This window comes from Metopolophium dirhodum, unplaced genomic scaffold (assembly GCF_019925205.1).
Source record: "Metopolophium dirhodum isolate CAU unplaced genomic scaffold, ASM1992520v1 scaffold10, whole genome shotgun sequence".
NCBI lineage: Eukaryota > Metazoa > Arthropoda > Insecta > Hemiptera > Aphididae > Metopolophium > Metopolophium dirhodum.
The window spans coordinates 95,128-104,920 of NW_026869897.1; the positions used below are offsets into that span (position 1 = coordinate 95,128).

Here is a 9,793-nt window from a genome sequence, read left to right on the forward strand (position 1 = left end):
AGGTCCGCGTGGGGATCACGGGACACCGCCGCAACGAGCGGTGCTCTTCGCGCTCGCGTCCCTATCGCCCGGCTAGAGGATTCCAGGGACGTACAACGCTCACAGAGAAAAGAGAACTCTACCCAGATCCCCCGGCGGCTTCTTCGAGTTCATTCTGGTTACCCAGACGAGACAAAAGAGCCCCGAACACTAGGGAGCGGTTCCGCGTCGGGTTCCGGAATACGAACCGGATTCCCTCTCGCCCCAAGGGCGATTCGAAAACGCCTTCGCCCGTGGTACGAGGATCTCTCCCCGGGCTTAGGATCGACTGACTCTTGGACAACGGCTGTTCACAAGAAACCCTTCTCCACGGCAGCCCCCGAGGGCCCCTCTCGAGTATTTGCTACTACCACCAAGATCTGCACCGACGGCGGCTCCAGGCGGTCTCGCGACCTGCCCTTCGACGCACACCGCCGCGCCATCCTACTCGTCGAGGCTTGCCGGGACCGACCGCCGCGAGCGACGACCGGCCCCACTATGCCGTCGACGGCCGAGTATAGGCACGACGCTCCAGCGCCATCCATTTTCAGAGCTAGTTGCTTCGGCAGGTGAGTTGTTACACACTCCTTAGCGGATTCCGACTTCCATGGCCACCGTCCTGCTGTCATCAGCAACCAACGCCTTTCATGGTCTCTGAATACGCGTCGATTTCGGCGCCTTAACTCGGCGTTCGGTTCATCCCGCAGCGCCAGTTCTGCTTACCAAAAATGGCCCACTAAGCGCCTAGGGGTTCCGTCGCCGGCTTCGCACGCGGTTCACGCGGTGTACCAGGTAAAGCCGGCGATCTCACCCATTGATAGTTTGAGAATAGGTTGAGGTCGTTTCGGCCCCAATGTCCTCTAATCATTCGCTTTACCGTATGAGACATCCTCCGTGTTACGAGCGTGTTGTTACCGCGCCGTACAGCGCGGAAGTCCCACCGGCGTCCGTACGCCCGCGAACGGGCGGGACACATCGGCGCCAGCTATCCTGAGGGAAACTTCGGATGGAACCAGCTACTAGATGGTTCGATTAGTCTTTCGCCCCTATACCCAGCTCAGACGATCGATTTGCACGTCAGAATCGCTGCGGACCTCCATCAGGGTTTCCCCTTGACTTCATCCTGGCCAGGCATAGTTCACCATCTTTCGGGTACCAACGTGTGCGCTAAGGGTGCGCCCCTCGGACGGCCGAAGCCGACCTGGCGAAGACGCCCCCGGACTGCGGGACCAGCGCGACTTTGAACGCCGGTGGGTTCGGTCGCTAGGCCATCGTCCGCACCGTAAACGGTTCACTTTCATTGCGCCCAAACGTGGTTTTTCGTAAGATCAACCGTTGACTCGCGCACACGTTAGACTCCTTGGTCCGTGTTTCAAGACGGGTCGGAAAGTAGCCCGAAATCGTCGCCGACCGACGGGACCCCGCCTGCGACGGGGCCGCGTCGACGGTTCTTGCCGTCGGCGCGAGCCGACCAGGAGCACCAGGGTTCGGCGCGAACGGTCACGCCGAAACGCAACCGCCGCGACGAACGCCACCCAAGCCCTTCGGCCGGCGCCCAACGGGTCGCGACGTCCGCTAACCGAGCGAAAGATCCGGCCGGCGGTTAGACCGGACCCGTGAATTCGCCCGGCGGGGACTCGCGGGCTCTGTCCGTTTTACACCCGAACAGTTTCACGTTCTTATGAACTCTCTCTTCAAAGTTCTTTTCAACTTTCCCTCACGGTACTTGTAAACTATCGGTCTCGTGGCCGTATTTAGCCTTAGATGGAGTTTTACCACCAACTTCGGGCTGCACTCTCAAGCAACCCGACTCGAAGGCGCGGTCCGATCCCGGAACGCTGTGACGGCCTCTACTGGCCTGGCACCATCTGCGGGCCATGGCCCCCGTTCAAGGGAGACTGGACCGTCTCACGTGCGGCCCCGGCAACGAGGCCGGCCCGTACGCCACAACTCCCATAGGTGCCGCGACACAAAAGTGCGCGGCGGGATTCACTGTTCGCTCGCCGCTACTAAGGGAATCACGGTTGTTTTCTTTTCCTCCGCTTATTAATATGCTTAAATCCGGCGGGTAGTCCCGCCTGATCTGAGGTCGGAACGTATCGGTTTTTTTTTTTTTTAAATTACACGGCAGCCCTGCGGTCCGCGCTCCGCCCGTACGGTGACCGTCCGCGTCCGCGTCTCGGAAGCCGGAGAGGTCCGTGGACTCTCAGCCGACCCGGCCGCGCTCTCGCGCGGCGGGGCGGACGGGGGACGTGCCGTTTGACGACGCGAGAACCCGTGACTGTTTTGCCGTCACAACTTGGGCGGACGACCGGAGGCGGCCGCGCGAGCGCGGTTTTCCACGGTCGAACCGCCAATCTCGCACCACCGGAGCGGCCGACGGGCGGGCGGACAGTCCCCGGGAGGACTGCCGCCCGCCGTCGGACGCCTGCCGGCGGCGCATCGGTCTGGCCGAGTATCCGGTATACGACCCTCAGACAGGCGTGGCCCGGGACCCGCGGGTCACCGAGGCCGCAATGTGCGTTCGACTGGTCGATGTTCGTATAACCTGCGGATTACACGACGACGCGCAGATAGCTGCGGGTCTTCATCGATCCACGAGCCAAGTGATCCGCTGTTCGGGGGTCGGGTGTTTTTTTTTTGTCGACGAAACTTCTACCGGCCACGCGCCGTGCGCGGACGCACGGCGGGGGCCCGTATGGTCTTTCGACGTTAACCATCTTTCGGTCGACGCTCGGTCGGGGGGTCGCGGCGCGCGGGCGGTCGGCGAGCTAGTCGCGAGCGCACGCGGCCACGGGGGTCGGATTAGGCGCGCGCGAGACCGGCAAGTGCTGCCGGTACCGCGGGCCCGTCTCTAATGATCCTTCCGCAGGTTCACCTACGGAAACCTTGTTACGACTTTTTACTTCCTCTAAACGGGCCGATTTCGGTCATCTTCGCGATCGCGCGACGACCCAGCCCCCGAGGGGGCCGAATAACGCGCGTCCACTCCGAAGACCTCAATGCGACCGTTCAATCGGTAGTAGCGACGGGCGGTGTGTACAAAGGGCGAGGGACGTAATCAACGCGAGCTGATGACTCGCGCTTACTGGGAATTCCTCGTTCACGTGGAAAAATTGCAAGCCACGATCCCTAAGCACGAAGGAGGTTCAGCGGGTTACCCCGGAAGCCTGTCGGCCCAGGAATGTTAACACACGCTGATTCCTTCAGTGTAGCGCGCGTGCGGCCCAGAACATCTAAGGGCATCACAGACCTGTTATCGCTCAGTCTCGTGCGGCTATTTTCGTCCGCCGCCTGTCCCTCTAAGAAGAGTTTAAGCTCCTGGGAGCCGGCGGTAGCCCTAGTAACGTATCGTGATCCGCCGGCGACGGCCGCGAACACGGCGCGCTTCACCACGGAGCCCGACGCACGACGGACGCGCGCCCGACCGGAGGTTGCCCCCCGGCCGACACACGCCCGCCGCACGCCGGGACGCGGATGGCGCGGCCGCGCTCGACGACCGCCGTGGACGACGGGCGAACGCGTTCGGGGATACCGGCGCGAGCCGACGGGTACGCGAACACGAACGGCCGAAACCGCCCGCGCCGCGCACACGCCGACCCGGGGTTACCCGCCTAGTTAGCAGGACAGAGTCTCGTTCGTTATCGGAATTAACCAGACAGATCGCTCCACCAACTAAGAACGGCCATGCACCACCACCCACCGAATCAAGAAAGAGCTCTCAATCTGTCAATCTTTCCGGTGTCCGGGCCTGGTGAGGTTTCCCGTGTTGAGTCAAATTAAGCCGCAGGCTCCACTCCTGGTGGTGCCCTTCCGTCAATTCCTTTAAGTTTCAACTTTGCAATCATACTTCCCCCGGAACCGAAAAGCTTCGGTTTCCCGGAAGCTGCCCGCCGGGTCGTTAATGAAACCGCGGCGGATCGCTAGCTGGCATCGTTTACAGTTAGAACTAGGGGCGGTATCTGATCGCCTTCGAACCTCTAACTTTCGTTCTTGATCATACGAGAACGTACTTGGCAAATGCTTTCGCGTCAGTTCGTCTCGAGACGATCCAAGAATTTCACCTCTAACGTCTCGGTACGAATGCCCCCGCCCGTCTCTGTTGATCATTACCTCCGGTCCCGAAAACCGGCCCGGCGGGACGCGCGGGCGACTGGCGCCCGCGGCCCGGCGGCCCGCGCACGGAAACGCCCCGGAGGGCGATTTCGCGCGCCCGCGAAGGGCGGAGATGCGCGGGACCGAGGTCTTGTTCCATTATTCCATGCGACCAGTATTCAGGGCCTTTTGACGAGACGGCCGTGAAGCCGCCCCGCCAGATTTGAGCCTGCTTTGAGCACTCTAATTTGTTCAAAGTAAACGTGTCGGCCCGCCGACGGCAATCGGTGAAGATCACCGCGCAGCAAGATTGGAGTAGGCGGCCGCCGTCGTCGAACCCCGACGGCCGCGCGACGCGTGGCCGCGCGGCGCGCCGGAAGCCCGAGACACGTGTCCGCCTGCCGACAATACGTCCGGCCGACGTGCCGGTAACTAACACCCCGAGACGGCTGACGAGCGCGACGACGACCGCGCCGACGGGACACGTGGTCCCGCGACACGGCCGGCCGCGACACGACGGACCGCCAGGGTGGTCCGGCACCGCCCAGACACAGATCCGACTACGAGCTTTTTAACCGCAACAACTTTAATATACGCTATTGGAGCTGGAATTACCGCGGCTGCTGGCACCAGACTTGCCCTCCAATTGATCCTCGTTTAAAGGTTTTTAAAGTGTTCTCATTCCGATTACGGGGCCTCGGATGAGTCCCGTATCGTTATTTTTCGTCACTACCTCCCCGTTCCGGGGAGTGGGTAATTTGCGCGCCTGCTGCCTTCCTTGGATGTGGTAGCCGTTTCTCAGGCTCCCTCTCCGGAATCGAACCCTGATTCCCCGTTACCCGTTACCACCACGGTAGGCATGGAACCTACCGTCGACAGTTGATAAGGCAGACATTTGAAAGATGCGTCGCCGGTACGGAGACCGTGCGATCAGCTCGAAGTTATTCAGAGTCACCAGGTCTTTGCGCGGGCCGCGATCGGGACGCGCACGAAGCGCGCCGCGACGGGCCGGTTTTGATCTAATAAAAGCGTTCCTCCCGCGAGCGACGCCCGAGGGCGCCGCGACGGTCGGAACTCTGTCGGCATGTATTAGCTCTAGAATTACCACAGTTATCCAAGTAACTTGGGTACGATCTAAGGAACCACAACTGATTTAATGAGCCTTTCGCGGTTTCACCTTAATGCGGCTTGCACTGAGACATGCATGGCTTAATCTTTGAGACAAGCATATGACTACTGGCAGGATCAACCAGGGATCTCGGTTTTACAACAACTGCGTCCCGTGACGGATCCCCGCGGCGACGCCGACCAAGGGGCGACGACGACGCGGACACTCGTCTCGGGACGCGTGCGTCCGAGCGCCGGTCCGCCCGTGGGCGAGCCGACGCCGAGGAAGGTCGAAACGACCGTGACCGGTATACGGTCACGGCGCACGACCGAACCGCGGTTCGAGTGGGATACTGTGCGCGGACGGGGCGCCCGTAAACCGCGCGCTTCGGTCGACGCGAGCGCCGCACTGAGCACCCGCAGAACGCGGGGGCGACTGCGGCGGCGGGTCGCGTGCGGTAGACCGAACACACGCGGAGAGCGAGCGCTCGCCCGACGCGACGTGACCCGTGCGTTGACGAGAGTCGGGGGTTAGCGCGTACGCCGTCCGTTTTCAGCGGACGGAGAATTACCGCGCTAGCGCCTCTCGCCAGGTTTATAACGGCCCCCAGCCGAGATCGTGGGGGGAAGCCGGGACGCGACGCGAAGTCCGTCGTCCCGGGGCTTCGCCCCGGCGACCGCCGGGCACGGCGACGATGGCCGGCCGCGGCGGGAATGTTTTGGCGTCGAGAGCTCGTAACTTGCGGAACGGGTAACGGGAGTCGTCATCGATTTTTGAAAAAAAACGATTTGCGCGTCGGAGGCCCACCGGAAGGCGGGCCTGCGACGCCGGTTGAGTTTTGCCACTCGGCGTGCGAGATGGGTCGGTCGCCGAAACTTGGACGGATACCATCGAAGGGCACTGGATTGCTGACCATTCCGAAGGACTGGGGCAGACCGGTGCGCGGCGATGGACGCGTCGGCTTCGGCGTCGCCCGTGGCTTTGCTGTCGTACGTGATTGGCGATCGGACGCCGGCGGAACGCCGACGACCGAGTCGCTCACAAATTTACAAAATCTCGAGTTTCACAATGTGCGACGGGGGTATTCACGCGTAGTGGTACACCCGAGTCGAAGGAACTTCGCCATCACCGTGCGTAGCGGTTAGCCGAGAATCGAAAATCCGTCAATCACCGTGCGTAGCGGTTAGGCGAAAATCACAAAATCCGTGCGTAGCGGTACGGCCGCGGATAAAGGATTACCGATTTAAATGTCGCGGACACCGGTGTCCTATAGTACTCGGAACGTACGACGTGAACACGTCTCGGGTACGTCGAGATCGAACCAACGGTTAACGAGTTATTGCACACGGAAAAACTACGTTCGAAAAGTTGAATTCGAAATCGTGTCGACGGACATCGCCGGGGCTGCCGTCATGTGCACCACCCCGGCACCGACGAATAACCGAGGACGTCGAGTGAAAAAAAAAAATCGAATTTTCACACACGGTGGTCCGTGCGACGAGACGGTACGGCGGGGCGCGCAGCTCGGCGACGGTAATCACCCCTGTAACGTCGCGGTCAGCGCAGAAATTCTACGCGGTAAAGGTTTTCGGCAAAGGGGGATATCCCTGGACAACGACTCTGCGGTCTGCCCGTGATGAACGGTACGGTCGATGTCACCGGCAAACCGTGAAAACGGTTGACCGAGACCCCGCCGTCGGAATACAGTCAATCACAGTGCGTAGCGGTTAAGCGAAAATCAAATATCGGTCTATCTCCGTGCGTAGCGGTACGGCCGCGGATAAAGGATTACCGATTTAAATGTCGCGGGACACCGGTGTCCTATAGTACTCGGAACGTACGACGTGAACACGTCTCGGGTACGTCGAGATCGAACCAACGGTTAACGAGTTATTGCACACGGAAAAACTACGTTCGAAAAGTTGAATTCGAAATCGTGTCGACGGACATCGCCGGGGCTGCCGTCATGTGCACCACCCCGGCACCGACGAATAACCGAGGACGTCGAGTGAAAAAAAAAAATCGAATTTTCACACGCGGGTGGTTCGGACACGGTCACGGGGACGCCGCCGCGCACCAAGGGCGACTCCGCGCCTCGCCCGTCGAGGAAAAATATTTCCGCGTACGGCACTCCGAGTCCGCGGGACGTAATAATTCTTTACGTTAGTCCACCTCGCACCCGTCGAACGCCGACCAGACAAAAATCGGCAATCGATGAAGGGCACAGTGTCCACGGATCCGGTCACGGGGACGCCGCCGCGCACCAAGGGCGACTCCGCGCCTCGCCCGTCGAAGAAAAATTTTTCCGCGTTCGGCACTCCGAGTCCGCGGGACGTAATAATTCTTTACGTTAGTCCATCTCGCACCCGTCGAAACGCCGACCAGACAAAAATCGGCAATCGATGAAGGGGCACAGTGTCCACGGATCCGGTCACGGGGACGCCGCCGCGCACCAAGGGCGACTCCGCGCCTCGCCCGTCGATGAAAAATATTTCCGCGTACGGCACTCCGAGTCCGCGGGACGTAATAATTCTTTACGTTAGTCCACCTCGCACCCGTCGAACGCCGACCAGACAAAAATCGGCAATCGATGAAGGGCACAGTGTCCACGGATCCGGTCACGGGGACGCCGCCGCGCACCAAGGGCGACTCCGCGCCTCGCCCGTCGAGGAAAAATATTTCCGCGTACGGCACTCCGAGTCCGCGGGACGTGCTCGCCGAATGCCCGCACCGAATAATACCGGTAAACCACATCCACTTGCCGTATTAATATTTTACGTTAGTCCACCTCGCACCCGTCGAACGCCGACCAGACAAAAATCGGCAATCGATGAAGGGCACAGTGTCCACGGATCCGGTCACGGGGACGCCGCCGCGCACCAAGGGCGACTCCGCGCCTCGCCCGTCGATGAAAAATATTTCCGCGTACGGCACTCCGAGTCCGCGGGACGTAATAATTCTTTACGTTAGTCCACCTCGCACCCGTCGAACGCCGACCAGACAAAAATCGGCAATCGATGAAGGGCACAGTGTCCACGGATCCGGTCACGGGGACGCCGCCGCGCACCAAGGGCGACTCCGCGCCTCGCCCGTCGAGGAAAAATATTTCCGCGTACGGCACTCCGAGTCCGCGGGGACGTAATAATTCTTTACGTTAGTCCACCTCGCACCCGTCGAACGCCGACCAGACAAAAATCGGCAATCGATGAAGGGCACAGTGTCCACGGATCCGGTCACGGGGGACGCCGCCGCGCACCAAGGGCGACTCCGCGCCTCGCCCGTCGAAGAAAAATTTTTCCGCGTTCGGCACTCCGAGTCCGCGGGACGTAATAATTCTTTACGTTAGTCCATCTCGCACCCGTCGAACGCCGACCAGACAAAAATCGGCAATCGATGAAGGGCACAGTGTCCACGGATCCGGTCACGGGGACGCCGCCGCGCACCAAGGGCGACTCCGCGCCTCGCCCGTCGAGGAAAAATATTTCCGCGTACGGCACTCCGAGTCCGCGGGACGTAATAATTCTTTACGTTAGTCCACCTCGCACCCGTCGAACGCCGACCAGACAAAAATCGGCAATCGATGAAGGGCACAGTGTCCACGGATCCGGTCACGGGGACGCCGCCGCGCACCAAGGGCGACTCCGCGCCTCGCCCGTCGAAGAAAAATTTTTCCGCGTTCGGCACTCCGAGTCCGCGGGACGTAATAATTCTTTACGTTAGTCCATCTCGCACCCGTCGAACGCCGACCAGACAAAAATCGGCAATCGATGAAGGGCACAGTGGTCCACGGATCCGGTCACGGGGACGCCGCCGCGCACCAAGGGCGACTCCGCGCCTCGCCCGTCGATGAAAAAATATTTCCGCGTACGGCACTCCGAGTCCGCGGGACGTAATAATTCTTTACGTTAGTCCACCTCGCACCCGTCGAACGCCGACCAGACAAAAATCGGCAATCGATGAAGGGCACAGTGTCCACGGATCCGGTCACGGGGACGCCGCCGCGCACCAAGGGCGACTCCGCGCCTCGCCCGTCGAGGAAAAATATTTCCGCGTACGGCACTCCGAGTCCGCGGGACGTGCTCGCCGAATGCCCGCACCGAATAATACCGGTAAACCACATCCACTTGCCGTATTAATATTTTACGTTAGTCCACCTCGCACCCGTCGAACGCCGACCAGACAAAAATCGGCAATCGATGAAGGGCACAGTGTCCACGGATCCGGTCACGGGGACGCCGCCGCGCACCAAGGGCGACTCCGCGCCTCGCCCGTCGATGAAAAATATTTCCGCGTACGGCACTCCGAGTCCGCGGGGACGTAATAATTCTTTACGTTAGTCCACCTCGCACCCGTCGAACGCCGACCAGACAAAAATCGGCAATCGATGAAGGGCACAGTGTCCACGGATCCGGTCACGGGGACGCCGCCGCGCACCAAGGGCGACTCCGCGCCTCGCCCGTCGATGAAAAATATTTCCGCGTACGGCACTCCGAGTCCGCGGGACGTAATAATTCTTTACGTTAGTCCACCTCGCACCCGTCGAACGCCGACCAGACAAAAATCGGCAATCGA

General features: G+C 60.7%; 1 non-coding gene and 1 pseudogene across 1 annotated transcript in view; both read right to left on the minus strand.

Moving 5' to 3' along the window:
* The window catches only part of LOC132953302 (large subunit ribosomal RNA), a 4,223-nt gene extending 2,113 nt beyond the window's left edge, over window positions 1-2,110 (minus strand). The window contains exon 1 of the ribosomal RNA XR_009665571.1: window positions 1-2,110. This exon is cut by the window's left edge and continues 2,113 nt beyond it. This is a non-coding gene — a ribosomal RNA (large subunit ribosomal RNA).
* Window positions 2,111-2,485: 375 nt separating this feature from the next.
* LOC132953296 (5.8S ribosomal RNA) lies at window positions 2,486-2,644 on the minus strand (annotated as a pseudogene).
* Window positions 2,645-9,793: the final 7,149 nt, after the last annotated feature.